Raw genomic sequence first — 19,857 nt, 5'->3', positions numbered from 1 at the left:
GACCCCTGTGCCCAGCAGCCTGGTCAGTATCTGGCAGTGACCTACCCTGAGTAGGAGGTGGGGACCTCTTGTCTCCCTTCCCATTCAAACAAATTCTTTACACTGGGATTTGTGAACCCACTGCTCACAAACATAACATCTCTAGCTCTCATCACAAGCCTTTATTTTTCCAGATGGAAAAAAAGGTGATCAGTTGGACAAAAGTCCTCTAAGAAAAAACAAGTCATCCCTCTTCATCATTTGAGCTCTTCTACACTGGAACCTCTCTTCCCTTTACATGGCAAACTATGTGGGGTGAGCAAATGAAGAAATGAGAAGCAATGCTGGAAATCCTGCTGATCTGGCAGCAGGCAGTGATGCTGATCACTCTTTTGAGATGGGGCATATCACCATATCCCAGATGTCTCCATCAGTGAAGGAAAGGGCTCCCATGATCTCTGGGAGGATGCACTTCACCTTTATCTTTGCAAGGCTGATAGTTATTCCAGGACGCACTTCAAGTCTAAATTTACAGCTTTCTCGTTTTTGCTTTTGACAAATCTGGGCTTCAGGTTTAGGACAAATTATTCTGACTGCAGAGAATGAGAAACTGAAAAGACAAAAAAAAAAATTAAAAAATCGAACTTTAAACTGAACAAAACCAGATCCTATAATGCTTGAAACAATTTAGATTATAAAAAAATATTCATTATTTATGTCAAATGTAAATAGACTGTTTCAGGGAAGATTAAGGGCACAGGTTTTATTCATCATTGCCTGGCCTACAGATGTACCTCAGAAGTAACTTAAAAATGCTGAGGATATTTCCCAGACATGTTTTTGTCTTGTCATAAATTGCATTTGAGAGGGTTTGTTTATAATAAATGGTGTACCTTTTTAATCATTTTGCTCTAGTGTTTATCTTCCCTGAGCAGGCAAGATGTCTGGGCATTTGTATGAGCACACCACTTCTGTGTTCATTTCAAGATCCCAAGCCTCTCTCCAGTGGAAGGTAAGCATCATTACCCCTGTATCACCACTGGAGTAACCTGCATGAATATTAAAAAAAAAAAAAAAAAAAAAAAAAAGTGACTGGGACAAAGTTACTTAGGCTGTTGGCAGAGTTGTGAGCAGAATAATGCAGGACTCATGAGCCTGGTCCTGCATTATAATGTTTTTTGGTTGGACAATGAGAGATTCCACACATACTTTCATTAGATTCTTTTTTTGTCATCTCTCAACCTTTGTCCAACACCCAAATGACAACTGCAAAGAGACAACCTTCTTTTGCTCCTTAACTGTGCACAATGGGGAGATTTGTAAAAGTTTGATGGGCAAAATTTTCTAAAGCACTTAAACCTACATGAAAGGTAATGAAATTTAGGCCTACAGATTGCTTATGAGCTCACCACCCAGAAGTGCAGCCAGAGTTTCAAGCAAATGCAGTCTGCATTGACAAAAGTACACACTTTTCAAAGGTGCTTGGAGATCTGCAGCTGCAGATCAATCACAATTCCAGGAATATATTCAGAGCCCTAACAGCCAGTTGAGGTCTTTTGAAAGACACTGATCATATGTACTACATATCTAAACAGATTGCTTTGGAAAATCTAATGCAACAGGTGATTCTGAGGCCCTGTGATGTTCCATGGGAAATGATCAGGTGATGGAAGCCAGAGAATGCTGGTGCTGCCACCAGCCATCACCTCTGAGAGCAGGAACAGCCTGCTGCACCAGGGTGGGCAGCCCATGCAGCATCCCCCACACCAGGCACCTGCAGCATGCAGGGAATGGGAGTGATGGGGAATCATCTCCTTGGAGCACAGCTCTTTGCCAGGGGTGTCATGGTTGCTCGTGTGACTTTCCTTCATATCAGCCTCTTCCCAGCTCAGAGGAGATGAATAAACTTGCATCTACAGCCAAGAGTCAGGAGAGGAGTCCCTGTGCTCAGGGTTCTGCTATTTCCTGATAACTGGATTACTGGGGCTAGGAACCAGTGAACCAGGGATTACTCACTGCTGAGCTTGTGGAGCACAACATCCGCTGATTTACCAAGCATTCTCCTTCTGCAAACTCTTCACCTCCCACAGGGGACAAAGCAGTGTAAGGCATCCTGTCTATAATCTCTTCAAGCAAATTCTTCATTTTTATTGCTGTCACCCCTGCATGCCCAAATCATGCTCTGTGTTCACCACTCCCTTTCAGTCACCAAATTTAACAGAAACTGTTCACAAAAAGGTGATTTTCCAACCCATTTCATTCCAGGGATCAGATTTATATCAGGGCTTTACAGAGAGTAAATTACATAAACTTTTTATTTTCTTGAGCAAAGATCTGTACTCATACCTGCATGACTGGAGGTCAGAGGGACTGGGGAAGGAACTGAATATGTAAAAGTCTCCTGAGTAGATACAATGTGCTGGTTTCTTGCATATGTAAAAATGGAAATGAAGCATTGTCAAGTTGCCTCCACCCTGCAGCCTTGCTGACGCACAGCCTACAGTGCAAATAAAGATGCAGGCCATACAATGTGAAGTGCTCCCACTGTGCCTTTGAAAATAGCTTGTTAATTCTAAATTAGGCAACTCCTTCAGTGTGTTTTTAGCTTCACAAATCCCTTACTTATTCCCAGCGTTTCATCATGACACGCAGTCATCAAAAACTGACACAGCTGGAAGGGATGTCTGAACTGTCTAACACACTGGATGTGTGCTTATGGAGAAGGAATTGTTTGAAAGAGACACTTGCAGATATATATTTACAGGAGACTTCTGCCAGGCTTGAAGATTAGTACAGCCATAACAGCATCTGAAAATGTAGTGAGTGAGAAAGTAAAGGCTGCATGGTGGGCCAGCAGGAGCAAGGAACCAGTCTGTACCTGGTAAATGAGGGATGAAAAGGGACTTGAGAATGCAGAAAGCTGCCTGTGTGAGCCACTTTCAAGGAGGGCACATTTGGAAAAGATGCACAGAATGTTGATGAGAGCCCAATGCAAAGAAAAGGATCTTGGCAACCCTCCAAGAAGCAACAATACATTTTTGAGAACAAAGAATGCTATAACAGGCAAGATATTGGCAAGAAATATTAGCTAAAAAGGAGGTAGGGAAAGTTTTATTTTACACACTTTATACAGGGACACACATCCCCACACCCACACCCTGCAAGACATAAAGATGAGGATGCAGGGAGAGCAACAGGTAGGAAGCAGGACTGAGTGAAAAGCAGCCAAGAAAAGTGCTGCCACCTTGGTGCAGAGAAAACATTAACATTTCTTTTAACCATGCTGAGCTCATGTTGGCAACAAATAAGAATATACCCCCAGGAAATATTGCAGGATGAGATTCCCATCCTGATGGATGGGAAAGTCATTGAGATTTGAAGGTCATCTGCATGGAAAGAAGACACACATTTGTGGATAAGGACATCTCAGAGGGACAAAGGAAAGATCATCCCACAAACAGCTGAGGGGACACAAAAAGAAATCATCAAAGATCCTGCAGAAGGTAAAAAGCATGCAGAAAAAGTGAAGTCAGATGAGAGAAGCAGGGGAAGCCAAGATTTTGGGTTAAATGTATAATCAAATACATTATCCTAAGTACCTACATGTCCAAGTTAGGTGAAGCTAGTAGTACAGTTTGGGCTAGAGGAATCTTAAAGAATTATGGAATTTTGTGCATGAAACTCCAGTGCTGTGGAAGGGATGAAGCCAGATTAAAAGTTTGGACTGGATCTGTAAAAGAAGATGCTCTTTTTCCATGTATCTGTTTTCCAAGATAAAAGGGGAATAAAAGGATCTGGGTGCAAGAAGGTTGGGGACTGCAGCATTAGAAGGGCAAGAAAAGTGCATACAACTCATGCTTGTTCTGAGATTGCTAATTCTCCCTGAAGGGCACCTTGAACTGGGCACTTTCTAGCATTGCACTGTGGTCAAACAGTCCTGGGAAGCTCCTTTGCTCTTGGCCATCAGCAGAGCCAGCACTTCCCTGCAGTTGCTGACCCTTAGCAGGGATGTGGAAGCACTTCCCTGGCAAGATAGCTGAGGAGAGCAGAGCATGGAGTGGTATACACACTGCAAAACAGGTAATGTAACACCATCCTCAATGTTACCAATCCTTCATACTAACACCCTTTTTTATTTTTTTATGTATTTTTTTTTTTCAGAACCTACTGCCAGACAGCACTGAACTCCATTGAGACCATTGGAGGTACCTCAGACTTTACTTGGTTGGTGAAACTTGGGCAAAGTCAGCCTGAGAGTTTATTCAAACATTAAGTCTGGCAAGGTCAGGCAGGAATACCAAAGGCCAGAAGATCTGTGTTGAGACCTAGAATTGTGAGCATCAGCCCTGTGTGCATCCTGTGTCACTTCACAGGAAATACAGGTGCTGATTTAACAAGATTAAATCTTTGTTCCTGACCCCTGGCTTGCCAGAAATATCATTTAGGATGTTCCAGCCCTTCCTTAGGCTAAGCAGTGCTGATGGATTCACACCCATTTCTCTCCTTCCTTCCCTGCATCATCCCAGTATCCTCCTTGGGCTCCTGGAGTAGGAACATTTCTTTTTTTTCAACGTTGTCACTGATAAGCAGCTGCTGGAATAAATTATTGCTGAATGCATGCTGTTCTTTTCCTTTTATAAGGTAAGATGCACTCTTTTTTTTTTTTCCACATCTTGATTGTCATGGGGAAGTACAGCTCCCCACCCAAGAGAAAAACACAAAAATTGAAATATTGTTATTATTAATAATAAGAATTGTACTCTTGGAGATTGGAACAAATGAAACAACTCAGTGTCAAATACATACTTTAGAGAAGAAAAATATATTGAAACCCATCATCAACAAGGCTGTTAAAGCTTTTTTCTTCTAAACAAATGGTTCCAAAGCTTCCTGGCATAACTCACCAAGAAATGTGTTGAAGAAATACAGCAAGGTAATATTACCATTTCCCATCTTCGTATTGCACTTCAGGGACGTTTCAAAAAGAAAATCATGCAATATAGAGTCATGCAGTAATGATAAGTCTAAACAAATCGTTTTTGTCTACATCTGCTATCTGTTTTGGTTTACATTATCTTCCCTCACAGGAGAAAAAGAGCAAATCTCAAGTACTTCGGGGCAGTGATTTCCCTCTGGGTTCCGGGGAGCGGCCGTGGCTGTGACCGGCGGGCGGCCCGGTGCTGCTCCGGGCCCAGCCGCGCGCGGCTCCAGCAGCCTCGCCGCGCATCCCGCGCTGCGCCCGGGGCTCCTCCAGGGCTCTGCACCCCGGCGGCAGCTCGGGCCGCAGGTTTGCTCCAGCAGCTCGTATGTGCTTTTGGGGGGCCGGTGGGATGTGCCCCTGCCGCCCTTTCTCGGGGCTGAGCCCCCTGAACCCCCCGGAGCCCCCGAGCCCCCCGAGCACCCCGAGCCCCCCGAGCCCCCCGAGCCCCCGAGCCCCCGAGCCCCCGGAACCCCCCGAGCCCCCCGAGCCCCCCGAGAACCCCGAGCCCGCCGCTCTCCCGGGCGCTGCGGGGCGCGGCCGCCAGAGGGCGGAGCTGAGCCGGCGGCGCGGCCGGGCGGGGAGGGGCCGTAAGGGGCCGTGGAGGGACCGTGAGGGGCTATGGAGGGACCGTGAGGGGCCATGGAGGGACTGTGAGGGGCAGTGAGGGACCGTGAGGGGCTATGGAGGGACTGTGAGGGGCAGTGAGGGACCGTGAGGGGCCATGGAGGGACCGTGAGGGGCCATGGAGGGGCAGTGAGGGACAGTGAGGGACCGTGAGGGGCCATGGACAGGTAGGGAGCGTGGAGGGGCCGCTGCCACCCCAGCGGGCACTGACACGGCGGGTCGCAGGCACCGAGAGCCGGCCGAGGGCTCCGCGCTGCTGCGCTCAGGCCTCCGCAGCGCCAAAGGCAGCGAGTGACAGACAGTGACAGGCTCGGAGGGCATTCCTACAGCAGGGACGGGAAGAGGCAGAAGTTGGACAGAGCTTCTGCTCTCGTCTTAGTTTAATTTAGCTGTGGTTTTAGTTTTGTGTGCTGTCGCCAATACCCACTCATGGGATTTGTTACAGTGGTTTTGCCATGTCAACAGAGCATCTGACTCGATCTTTATTGCTTAACTCCCGCCGATGTCTGAGAAGCAAGGGAAGGATTGGGTTTTCTGGAAAGCAAAGCCATTTACCAGTGTAGTTCTCTTTCGTAAAACACCTCCTGTGAATTTTGCAGTGCTGGATTTGGTGCCAAGTAGTGACTTTGCTCTGACAAGTGGTAGCAGAAGGAAACGTGATGCAAATATTAGACTGATGTCCAAAAAATGTGGAGAGAGAGCTAGGGTGCTGCAGGGCAGACACCTTGCTTCTGGTGTCTGAAGACGACAGCATATTAAAACATAAAATCAGTAGGAATGTGAAGAAATACAAAGAATAGGGGAAAAATCATCACAACATTCATAGAAGGAGGCCATTGCCCTCCAACCTAATGCTACTTAAGTTAGGAATCAGTGAGGTTGTAAATAAGGATAGTCAGGTGATACATATGTGCTCAGACTCCATGAAAGCTTTCATAAACTTAGGGTTTAATAAAGGTTACAAAATAGGAGAGTGCTTCGTATAAACAACTTCTGAAAATACACAGGTAGATGGGTGTTCAGAATTCTCTGAGCATCTAACAAAAGATAAACTAATGAAGGAAAAAAAGGAGCAAAATCAATCATTTGCAACAAGCAGTTACATTAGCTGCAATGAGGACAGAGGGATGAAAGGCTTTGCAATGCTGAAATAACTGAACTTTTATCCCTGGAAAAATTGTGCATCTGAAGGAAACCTGGAAGTGTGAAATAGGTAAAGCTTAGTCTGATTTGGAGCATTGCTTTGCTTGCAATGAGACAGACAGCCAATTCTGATATCACACTGCTTTTCTAATGGCATAAGTTCCCTGAACTCAGTGATTTGTTGTCTTGATTTACCAGAAAAAGACACATAACAGCATTCAGCAAATTCAATTCTGCATTTATAGCAACTGCAGAGAGAGACAAAATTGAGATGCAGAACTGTGAGCCCGCTGGAAAAGTCAGCCGTGAACCAGAAGAAGAAAGCTGTCCATCCTACATAAAGAGGAAAGGCACAGTGTGAAATTCCCACTCCATCTGTGGAGAGTACATTCATAAACATGTTCCTAAACTTCACTCAGGAATCAGACTGCCAAAGGTTTGCAGAGAATGTGCCAATGGATATGATTTATTAGGGTCTCAATTCAGTTATGCCATTCCAATAAAATACAGCTCTTCCCACGATGGATGTTATCCATATGAAATGAGAGAGCTGGAAGAACCCTGGAGTTTACAGCTCTGATGGTTCTCACCATTAATACCATAGGGAAAGAATCTTTCAGAAAGATGCATAAACCCTCAGTTAAAATTAAATCAACGTCAGTGTAAAATGCTATCTGTATTCATGAATGTATTGACAGCTCTCAGAACTCATTTCTGTGTCTTGGCAAGTCAGTGTCCTATCTTATTTAACTGAATAAACAAATTATTGGTTTTCTGGGCAGGCAGACAAGTGTGTGAAAAATAAATTACTTTTTGAATAATTTTTTTAGCATATCACTGTGCTTCAGCAAACATGCTATTCATAGAAATCCCAAATAAGGGACTTCTAAAACAACACAAGTATAACTATTGCTTTTTCTGCATTTTGTGGAACTAATCCTATTATCTGTCAGAGTGTACTGTTAGAAGAGAAGAGAGTTCAAGTAGGAAATGAATGTATCATCCTGGAAGTTCAGTGAAAATGTGAATATGGAAAAGACAAAGCATCTGACAAGTGCTTTGAGGATCCTGTACCGAGGAATGACTCTGCAGTCATTCAACTGGAGCTGTAGTTGTGACACTTTGCTTTCATCCCTTTGCTTGGGACACATGTACATTAGACACATACCTCTTTTTTAACTTCGGGGTGCTTTTCATCCACCCTGCATTCTATGTATTAGCATTCTTCTAGTGTGCTTGTATTGCTAATTTGGATGCTATATGCAGCACTAGAAAAGGCAAAAGGACTGTTGCAGCTGTCAGTAACTTTGCAGCTGAAACTAAATTATTCACTGCTATTCAGCAAAGAAGTTTAAACCTCAGGCAGTATGAACACATTGTGGACTGCATTAAGAACATTGAGGTCCTCAGCTTCCACCTTACAAACCTGACAGGAAAGAAAAGATTTTCAGCAGACACTTATTTTGAAAAGATTCTGTCAGTAAAATGAAGGAGATTAGCTAGCCTCAGAAGATCATCTATGCTGATGGGGTATTGGACACGGATGAAAGTTATCAGAGGACTCTGAATTATCAGCAATTATCTGCAACACACCAATTATGCTGTCATACTGAAAATCCTTTCCAAGAACTTGAGCAGTGACTGAAAACAAGACTATCCTTCACCCACCTTCTGTGAGATTAAACTTTTGTGCCTAATCTAGTCTGCTCTTTCAGGTGTGCCAAAATACAGATATCGTATTAATATTTAAAATGCTGGGAAGAAAGAGTAGAAATAATTAAATCCTTTCCATTCAAATTTGAAAACCATTCTATCCCTTAGATGAAAAAACCCCAGCAGCACTGACAAGACATTTAACAGCAGTAACAGTCCAGGCTGCTCTCTGTAATGTACAATGCAAATGGATCATTTCAGGCATGCTAAATATGGGGAAGATAAAATGAAACCATGTCCTCTATAGTATTTAAAACTGAAGAAGACTCAACCCAGCACAGCTGTTTAGCTTTCAGCCACTTCTGAAAACTCAGCACAGGTTTTGTGGTTCTTTTCCAAACCTTGGTAGTCAAATAGGAGGTTTTCCATTAATACCAATAGGCTGCACTGGGAACACTCTTGGCCAATGTCTAACCACAGCCATTTTCCTGACATAAAAACTTTAACTTCACTGAAAAGTAAAAAGTATCAAGATATTTGTACGCAGGAAGGCACTGTGCATTTCCCATCTGAATAGCTCTAAATTGAGACCAAAGAACCAGAAAAGCTAGAAAATGTTACTTTGCAAACTCTGTGAGGGAGCTGATAAATGAAAACACCTTTTTTGACACTAAGCTCTATGTGTATAAAGGCAATTCCAAGAGCTCTTTGTGCCTGGGCTAACACAGCAGGTGGAGGCACTTCACCTCACTGCCCAAGCTGTTCTTTCACTCAGAATGGTTATTAAGAGTGCTCATTCAATGTTTCATGAGGATAAACTAAGCCACTAGCCAATAAAAAGCTATCAGCAAAAGTTTTCCACTCTGAGAAATAATCTATCACTTTGTTAGTGGAGTTCAAAGACTTTTTGTTGTTGTCCTATTGCCCAACACCATTGAGAAGAGCCTGGCTCCATCCTCTGGCACCCTCCCTTCAGGTACTGATAAACATTCTTGATGCCCCCTTTTAGTCATCTCTCCTTGAGTCTGAGCAGGCACAGTTTCCTCAGCCTTTCCTCATGAGAGAGATGCTCAGATCCCTTGTTCATCTTTTTTGCCCTTCACTGAACCCACTCCAGGATCTCCAGGTCTCTCTTACTCTGAGGAGCCCAGAATTGGGCACAGCACTCCAGGGATGTGTAGTGGGGCAGGATCACCTCCCTGGACCTGCTGGCAGTGCTTTTCCTTATGCACACTGGGATTCCATTTACCTCCTTGGCCACCAGGGCACACTGCCAGCTTAGATGCTTCTGTATTTTGTGCTGTTTGTTCACTGCACACTGAAGGAGTGAACAAGTGGGAAGATGGAGAAGGTGAGCATGTTCTTGTGGGGCCAGACTCCCACTTCCCTCTCAGAATGAGGGTACAAAGCACACACAGAGCCCCTGCCACACCTGGCCCTCCTCACCTTTCTCATCCTGCTTCTCATCTCCTTCCCACTCTGAGCCTTGCACTCCTTGTAATGCCTTTGGCTCTGCACCTTCCCCGAGTGCAGTGGTCATTACTCCAGCCAGCCCATCCATCTTTTCCTTCCTGTACTTAGTTCAATAGAATAATTAACATTTTCACTGGAGCTGACCCAAATGGCCCTTATCAAGAAGAATTGGCAAACTGGCAAACTCCCTGCAGATGCCTGTCAGGGATGAAGTAAGACCACCTTTTCTGTAATAGATACCAGGATTCAAAAAACTACTCATCTTCCCCGATTTCATCATTTATTAGAAATAGCAGAAAGGATTTCAGATTTTTAGATTAATGCTATGGGTCCCACCCGTACACCATAGAGGTCCTGCGTAGATGCAGGATATGTTATATCTTCCTTTAAATTGGTTTTTGTCTTCATCTTAGGTTTGGGCATCACAGCCTAAGGCAAATAGAAGGATGTAAACATCTGGTTTCTAATGGTTTACGTCCTGAAAATTAAGTACCTTCTCTTACAAATGCAATTCTTACCAGATAAAGAAAGAGAAATGCTTAATCATGGCATTGCTGTTATTTACTAAGAATTTATGGGCTTAGACAGTGAGAATGAACTGAGACACAGCTGAAATTTAACCAATTTCCTACAAGTGTGTTCTACTTGGCAGAAATGCTCTCTCAGAGCATCAGAGTGCTTTGAGGGACTGACCTTACCACTCTCTACATCTGCCTGTTGTGGTCAGACAGGGATCAGCCTCTTTTCCCAGGCAACCCCTGGCAGGACAAGAGGATATCATAATTTTAAACTCCACCAGGGGAGGTTTAAGTTGGGCATTAAGGGTTTTTTTCACAGAAAAGGTGATTAGATATTGAAATGGGCTGCCCAGAGGGGTGATGGAGTCACTGTCATGCTGGTGTTTAAGGAAAGATTGGATGTGACATTCAGTGCCCTGATCTAATTGGCAGGTGTTGAGTCATGGGTTGGACAGTGATTTCAGAGGTCTTTTCCAACATGATTGATCCTGTGATTCTGTGGTTCAAATAAAGAAATAGTTGTGAAGTACTGTTATACAGTGGTCAGAATGAAGTAATAAATAAGACTCTTAATCACTCTGGAAGCAAAGATTATTCTCCTTGAAAAGAACCACAAATGAACAATCATAAACAGGATCTACATGCAGTCAAGGTTTTCATGCTGTCATGCTCCATCATGAGTGTCTGCCAAGCTTTGTGTCTAGTGACATCCCCTGTTTCAGTGACTCCTTTTCAGCTTGTTGAGTGCTTCGGCTCCTATTTACAAGTGCAGCCATTGTCTCTTGAAGCAGGCTTTAAAGTGTATGGATCTAACTGATATGAGACAGTATTTGAATAGACATGTGAAATAAGAAGTGTGCTTCTTATTGGCTATTTATTTCTCCTTGGAGATACTGAATTCATTTGAGCCCATGCTGACAATGATCTGTGTTTATGAAGATTCATAACTGAGTCATAAATACTCTAAAATAGCCTGAAAATCCCACAGCAAATGTGTAACAAGAACATGTTCAGGAATAAAGGGAATTTGACTGGGAACAATAAGATCTTTCATGCTGACATAATAATATCATGACATTTTCCTGTTCTTTCTGTTATGGCTACCACACACTCAGGACCCTGCTGTAGAATCTGTAGTGATTTTGGTCTTATTACATAGGTGAGGTTGGTAAGATGTATCTTTAACTCTTTATGTAAGATGCTGCTCCCTGTAAGTAATGGTTTTGCAGTCCCTAATGAGTTTAAATTGTTTAAATAATGCTCAAAAGACAAATGTCCTGAATATGGTACCAATCAGGGATAATGAGTTAGATTGTGTGTGAGAGGGTAAATATTTTTCTACCTTTATAAAGTTAATACATTTATGAATGGAACTCAAATTATGAATTACTCAACTGCATTCTGTATTAGATTTGTATCAGATTCCTGTTTCCTCTCTTTTACAGAACAGTGTTTTTTATAGGACAATCTATAAAATGAACAGCCTGGGTAATCTTGGAAAAAATCTTTCCTTTTTCATTAATGAAACAGGATAAAAATCCCAACAGACTCTATAGTACACTTATGTGTGAATTGAGATTAGTTGACAATTTAAGTTATCTGGTATTGATTTTACATGCACTATTAACCTGCTAATCTTAGCTTAATGTTGTTCTGTTGTTGTTTTTTTTTTTTTTCAAAGATAAACAGTCAAATGTTATTAGTGGCATTTTTCCCAAAAATGTTTTCATTCATTTTTTACACCTCTCAAAAATATATGAACAAGTTTGTTCCGTTAGTACTTGTTTGCTAGAAATTATTTTGCACTCAGTTGAGGGAACAAAATCTCCACATTTTCAAGGAAGTAAATAGAACAGTGAGTTTGAAAAGAACAATGTTTAGCTCTAGCTTTTACTAATTTCTCAGTGATTATCACCAGAACATGATCAAGATTATTCCATTGTGGGGGCTTATGGTTTATCATTTAGATTAGTGAATCATTGTATCACAGAATGGTTTGGGTTGGGAAGGATCTTAAAGTATCATTGAGTTTCAACCCCCCTACCATGGGCAGGGACAACTCCCACTACATCAGGCTGTTTAAAATTTGGGAGTGCTCAATGTCTTGCAGAACAAAGCAAAAAGGTTTTCCTTTAAAAGCCTGCACTAAATATTATCCACGGGCAAATCAAAATGTGATCACCTCTTTTGATTCAAAACAAAATAGGCATGCCATGAATTCCATCTCAGCTGGAAGGTGAATGGCAGAGCAGGTTTTTTTCAAAAAGGAGAGCATTTTACAGGCTATGCAAAACTCACAGGAATATCGCTGTGCCAATCACGTGGAGCTAACTCTGCCTGGCATCAGGACCTGAAGAACAGGAGAAGGGCTGAGGGATCAGCATGGAGAGCAAGCACAGAGTGCTGTGGCAACATCTTTGTGGGAAAAGCAGTCACTTTTCAAGAGCAAAATGAGGCCAGAGGTAGCCTGGGAATATAACTGCCCTGGATCCCAGGAGCAAAGCTGAGCTATAACTTTAGGCTCAGCCTAAAGGCACCCAGCAGCAACTGCTGATGCCATGTGTACCCTCTGAGCTCCCAGGCAGCAATCAGCTCAGCCCCAGAGCTCAGTGCTCACCTGCACAGAGCTCTCTGCCAGTCTCTGTGTCAGGCTTCTCCAACCAGGAGCTTTGGGCAGCCCTGGCACACTGCTCTAAAGGCTCCTCTCAGTTATCTACACTTCTCTTCCCCTGAGTGTAATTTAAATGGCATAAAAAAGTTGTTTTACTGTTGAAGCCTGATACAATCGCAGGCCTTGTGCCTCTCACTGATTTAGCTGATTTTAGATGAGGCTGTCATTCTGCAACTGCTTCAAGCTGCAGAAACAGAGGGGCAGCTGTCCCAAGAGGGGTCCTGCCCTGTCCCTTTTCTGGGCTGTGTGTTTTCCATATCCACTGATACCCGAGACCTGGGCAGTCTCAATTAACAGGTCCAGCTGGCAACAGGAGCAGCAGGAAATGAAGAAACATTTTTTACATCCAGATTGGTTTTGGTATGGAAGTTACCAAGCAAAATATGACACATGAGCTAGAGCCCAGGCAGGCAGCTTGGGGAGATTCAGCAGGGCAAGTGGCTGCTAGTTTACTATTTAGGATGGAGAGTATATCACCACACATTAGAGCACTGTTGGGAAAATCTGTCCTCATCAGAGTTTTGTGGGATCTGACTGTGGCTGCCTGCAAGGTGCTTTTCTCCTGTTCCCCATAATGGTACTGGGGAAAAGGTGTCCTTGCAGCTCCCCATCTAACTGTGCAATAACACATGTCCACCTGCAGCTTCTTCCCAGTCTCCAAATTCATTATGTTCTTACAAGTTTCTTCTTTAACACCAGTTATTCCTCTAAGAAAATGCAGAGGTTTTAACAACATTTTTTTCACTCCACTGCTTTTAAGGCAGGGCTATAAATCATACTAAATGCCTGCCCATTATGCAAATTGACTCCTTTGCAGAACATTTTTCATTCAGTATAAACAGAGCAATTACACCCTTTGATGTTTGCCCAAAATTGCTATTTCTTTTCCCCCTTCCAAAGGGGGACTTTTAATCTGTGTCATCTTTTCTCTTGTGTTATACCCTAAATGAAATGTGCTGCAAATGCTTCATCCCAACTCACCTTTTTAAAAAACATCTGTATTTGACCTGCTATCTTCCTAGCCCTCCTTCTGATGTGTGTCCTTTCCACTGGTTCATTTAATCTCCTCCACTTTGTGCATTCCCTTCTTGTATTATTAGGTGATACATTTGGTGCTTTCCCTTCAATTTTCTTTCTCTTTTTTTCAGACCATGTTTCATGTTTCAGTACGGGACATTCAAAAAGTGTCTTCTTTTGCCATGTCATGGCCAAACATCTTAAGCAGCTCCTTTTATGTCAGTTAATTCATTATTTTGCTGAAGCTTCTCTGGGTTTCTGTGTTGGTCATGCTAGTGATGCCCTTGGCACAAACAGTTGAGTACTTAGAGCACTTCTTCTCTGCATCACCGATGTTGCATTATGTGCTGGCTTTGTGTGTTGCATCAGTTACCTGTAACAATCTTGTTTTTATCCTAGAGAACATGAACAAATATTATTTGATCCAATAATAACCTGATCAATGAAAGCACCAGTTTCCAGGATATGACCTTTAGAAAAGGCATGCGAGCCTAAAAAACAGAGTAGAGCCAAATTTTCCCCAAAGTATCTAGAGAATGACAGAAATCACAGAATGGTTGGGATTGGAATGAACTTCTGGAGATCACCTGGCCCAGATCTCCTGCTAAAGCAGCTTCACCTGGAGCAGGTTGCACTGAACCACATCCAGGTGAATTTTGAGTACCTTCAGGGAAGGAGATTTCACAACCTCTCTGTGTAGCCTCTTCCAGTGCTCTGTCACCCTCACAGTAAAGATTTTCCTCATATTTAGATGGAACTTCAGTTTGTGACTGTTGCCCCTTGTCTTATTATTGGGAGTACTGAAGAGTCTGGGCCCATCCCACTGACAACTGCCCAGAGACAGAAATGCTTATTATTCTTGGTGATTAATTTCTTTTATCTAGTTAATGACCTAATTAATTACTGAAAATAAAGATAAGTTTTGTGTGCCATTTTTGTAAACTGGAGATGTAAGCTAAGGGATGTCTGGCTTTGAACATCCAAGAATCCTGAGTTGCAGTGTGCAGTTTAGAAATTCCACCACACTCTCCTGTTAGAAGATGAATTTTGGTGCAGTTAAAGTCAGATAGATCTTCTTTATTGCTCTGTTTCAGATAGAAAAATCCATGATGACAGTTTGCTTCTCTGTATCATCTATTTTCTTAATTGTTTTTCCATGGTGCTTCTTTAATAACAGAAACACATGAAGTCAGTCACCCTGACAAAGTGCTCTCTCAGTTAGAAGGTGGAAACTCACAGTTGATTTTATCCCTACAAGTGTCATCTTTTCTTGTCTTTTTGTCAGTGTTTTGAACAAAAAAGTCAATTAATTCATCTGTAGCCATGGTTTCTTTGCAATGCTGTAAACTTTTAGTACTTCTGAAGCTCAAACAATTAAATGTGCCAATTTTTTTATTGGCCAGCATCTCCTGTGCATTTTTAGCTGATACAGGCTGTAGTGCTGTTTTCTAGGGAATGCTTTTCATAATCTTAGTAGGAAGCTTCTGCCATATAATTATTTAAATGCATCCTATCTTAGATGACTTGACCACATTGATTCTCTAGACTTTATTACAGAGAGAATTTTTGCTGCTTCATCTAATCCCTTTTATTTTATCCTTTTTATTAAAAAATAAAAAATCACTGGGGGATGTATTCATTTTGTCAATCAACATCATAGCTTGTGACAAAAATATTGGTATCTCTGCAAAGTCAGGCATCTGCTGAAGGAAGTGTTGTTCAGTTAGGTATAACTGGATGCTGGAAGCTCAGCTGGCTTCCAGACTATCTGAACACTTCCAGGAAGCCTTTTTTGCTTTCACATCCCCACCCCCCTCACAGCTGTATTATCTGTTACTGAGGCAATAGCCTCTCCTTAATTTTCTACTAGTCAGTTCCTTATCTTTAACTAAACCAAATATTCATGACCTTGTTCTTCAAAAGAGCTGGTTTGTTTCTTCAACAACACACTACTGTGGCAAAGTGTCCACAAAACTCTCATGAAAGATAATGGATTATTTTCAGGCAATGGGTATGGCAGACTGATGGTATGTTTGGAAAACTAGGATCAAGATAATGTTGTTTTCTTATGGATTGTCCCAGTTATATGTTCTTTCCTTTCCTTAACCTGGGACAATTTTCTTTGGAACTGTCTTTCCACTTGAGGTCAGTTTCCAAACACAATCTAGTCCCTTAAGAAATTAAGGCTGGGAGTGACTCAGTTGGAAAACTTCCATTGCAACCAAATTGTTCAAAAATAAACTCTACATATATATTTTTACAAACACTGGTCATTCAATGTCATTTCACTCTAATCCACCCAAGGGATCTATTAACAATAACCTGTGTTACTCTCACCTTCTGGGGCAGGTTGTAACAGAGGTGAAGGGCTGGATTTTGCCTCAAGCTTCTGGCAATTGTAGTTCAGGAGCTTTGCTGGAATTTTTCTTAAAATCTTCAATTGCTTTTCTTCAAAATTAAAAATTACTTGCCTAGTTACATTAAAGCTGGAGACATTTAAAGCCACTGGATGCTTCCATATGAGTCAGCCTGTCCATGCTTTCTGGAAGTATTGTGTGCATGCTTTTCACCTTTGCACTTAAAGGTTTGACATTATATGTTTCCCCTCAGGCTCAGAAGAAGAGGAAAAAAGGAAAAAAACTCTGTATTTTAAATGTCTCATAAGCCTCAGCTCACAAACTTAGAAATCATCTTCTGTGAGAGCCACTGTTTACTCTCTCCAGCCACAGAAAATTCCTTGTGACCACAATTGTAAAAAGTGTTTATTTGAATGTTTAAACCCCTGTCAGTCTTTCATTCCCTGTTAGAGAAGTTTTAGTGTATCCTTTATCTTATTGGAACACACTGTAGACAAATATCCTTGTTTACCTCCCTTTCTATGGCAACCCCTTCTAGTGTTCCTTTTCAGTCCTTTAGAGAGGGAAACCTTTCTTTCCTTTGCTCTCTGCCAGCCCTGGGCACTGCTTTGACATTGTTCCCAAGTCCTCCTGATTCATTGCTGCCCCACACAGAAGTTGTTACAGACTGTTCCTGTTGTCCAGGGGCTTCAGATGCAGAAGAGGGGAAAAGTCCTGTTCTGTTTACAGTGAACCATCACCTGCCTTCACCCCACAGGGTTTAATGATGCAGTGACTGAAGTCAGCAGCACTGCAGAACATCAGAGATGTAATCTGCCTTGCCAAAAGCAGTTATTTTAATTTTATAGCTCTGTATTATGTAGGGAAAAAACCCAAAGGACAAATTTCTGCTCACATAAGTTTACTCTGCTATTTCAGTGTTACTAAGTCACCCTCCAGCCAGGCAGGGGAAGGGGGGCAGGTCAAGAGTCATCACAAGCTGGGGATGGGCAGGCTTTCAGCTGGATGATTTGAGAGGAAAGTGCATCTCATGCCTATGCAGCAGGTAGAAATGAAGCTAGAAAATGAAGTAATGAAAGTGTTTCCTGTGGGGCTTGCTCTGAATGGGTGCCATGTGGAAAATCTGTGGAGTGCCACAGAGCCAGCATCCCTACCGAGACCAAGACTAGCTGACCTGGCAGCTTTCTTTCCCATGCTTGCCCTATAACTCATGCCTATTTCTAAAGTTTTGGCCACCAACAATGATCCCTAGTGCCAACAGGGATTCTAAGTCTCTGTATCTCTAAGAAGTACAATTTTTCAGAAGAGGAAGATTGCACCAATTTTTCTCAAATGGCAATAACACCACTTTTATCCAAACTTTTGGTGGGCAAGGGCCATTTAATGAGGCCTGAAATTCCATCCTAGACAAAGTCTCTGGCAGCAGACAAGAAATATGGATATTTCATGTCTAAAGTTTGACACCCTGGATCTGCTAGACTGTAGAGGTATTTAATCCTGACTCATTACTGTGAGTGATTTGTGAATATCCTGAGAAATAAAAGAAGTGATTTCATTTTCATTTATTTTCATAACAATATTTATCTTTTATAGTAACTTGGACAGCTTCCTGCAATTTGGGAAAACTTCCATGTATTCTTAACCTAATTTAATGAATCACCATGGAGCCCATATTGCATTTCAAACACTTGGAGTGAGTGAGTCGTTATTCACCTGCCTCCAGATTTCAATCAATAGCTCGGGAAGGCAGAAAAATGAAAGAAAAAACTCTTCAAAAATAATCAGGGAAATAATTTACTATCGCTTACAGAAATTAAACATGTTTATAGAAAATTGAATTATTCTGTAAAGGCTTCTCAACAGAAGTAAATTTACTACCAGTTTGATTTGTAATGATTCAATCAGCAAATAAATAGAAGTAAGCCCTTGATGATAAAAAATTACTGTTATTTAGAAATATGATTCTGCTATGATGCATAGAATGACTTGGCTGTTTTGTATTTAAAGTGGGGGAAGGTAGTTGGAGATCAAGATATCTTGGATATATAACTTAGTGATTGCATTAGATGTTGAGGATGGGAAGCTTTCTACAAAGGTTTTTGAAACTAACCTTGCATGCTGAAATAGCAGAACAAGGTCTGCAAGCACACATGCCTCATAGCCCAACAGCACCTCAAAATTCCATGTGGAACTAATTATATTAATTATATCCTCCCAAACTACTCAACACCACTAAATCTAACTAAGGCTATGTATTCAGTTTATTTTTTCCTTTCTTTTGCATTCCTGGATGGAGGACAGTAAATATGGAAATCAAATTTCTGTACAAGTCAGAAGCAGGTGCAGTTTTTTGTTTGATGCTCCAAATATTTTTATATATGCAACTTGAGCAGAAAAAGGTGTGAGTGAAGGTTGCTGGTGGACATTGCACAGTGTGAAGAAGTGTTGAGTAGTTCAAACAGCCATTACTGTCCCTTTTCAGTGCAGAGTGGGTCTGACTGTACTTATGTGGAAGGTTACATTGCACCAACTTCTGTCACTAAAATACACAAGTGTCTGATGCCTGTGTGACATGTAAGGGCAGATGGAAGAATGAACTTCAAAGCACTTAAACAGACAGAAATTTTGTCTGCACTATTCCTCATCAAAGTTATCCATGCTACTTTTCTGCCCTTTCTTTTCTTATGGAAAATTGTCAGCAAACTTTACTGTCTGCCCCAGAAACACCCTTTGTCCTGACTCTTGATGATTAAGCAGGTTTTGAAGTGCCAGGCACTTACTGTAGCCATACTGTCGAGTGAGGATAGTGTGATTAGACAGAGAAAGGCTCTAAACAGTTAAATCTCACAACAGAGGCCAGCTGGCTCTGTTTTTCCCTTGTTTTTGTGCTAGACTTCACCACTTTAGCAAACATCACTTCAGGCTCTTTTAAGGTATACCTTCTTCCTTCAGTGAGGGTGTTTCTATTTTAATTACAAGGCAGTGTGATCTCTTTTTGCAATGTTTATGCCTGCTGTAGTGCTGCTCCTCTGAGAGCAATCACTCTCAAGGGAAGGATAAGTCTTACTATTTGACAGTCACTTTTAATATTGGTTAGATGTTAAAGGACTTTGCCATTAATAACATTTTTGCTTTTTATTCAGACCCCCTTGCTACTCAGGCTTCATTTGTTGCTATCTTTTGAATAATCCTCCCCTGAGGCTGATTAATGAAGAAGCCATCCTTAAGGTGGTTCATGAACCTAGTGAAGGATGCCCCTTACAGGTAACTATTATTTGTTACTGCCTTAGCATGAAGTATCAATAGGGGGGACAGGTGACTGATTTTGAAATTCCCTAAGGCTCAACGTGGAGATGGTGAAATCCTCTGAATATACAGAAGTCAATCCACACAACTGAATCTGCAAGTCCCCTTTGCCCCAAATTTGGTGTTTCTATATCT

The 19,857-nt window shown here is 41.9% G+C and overlaps 1 long non-coding RNA gene across 1 annotated transcript; it reads right to left on the bottom strand.

Annotated features, from left to right (window-relative positions):
• Positions 1-233: 233 nt before the first annotated feature.
• LOC306805877 lies at positions 234-5,002 on the bottom strand. The gene is made up of 3 exons (XR_013775319.1): positions 4,884-5,002; positions 873-1,028; positions 234-589 (listed from the first exon to the last, which is right to left on the bottom strand). It is a non-coding gene; the product is annotated as an uncharacterized lncRNA (long non-coding RNA).
• Between the last annotated feature and the right edge of the window lie 14,855 nt (positions 5,003-19,857).

The sequence above is a fragment of the Erithacus rubecula genome (assembly GCF_903797595.1).
Source record: "Erithacus rubecula genome assembly, chromosome: 1".
NCBI classification, from domain to species: domain Eukaryota; kingdom Metazoa; phylum Chordata; class Aves; order Passeriformes; family Muscicapidae; genus Erithacus; species Erithacus rubecula.
The sequence above is the reverse complement of the archived record's forward strand: the minus strand, read 5'-3'. Positions and strand labels throughout refer to the sequence as shown.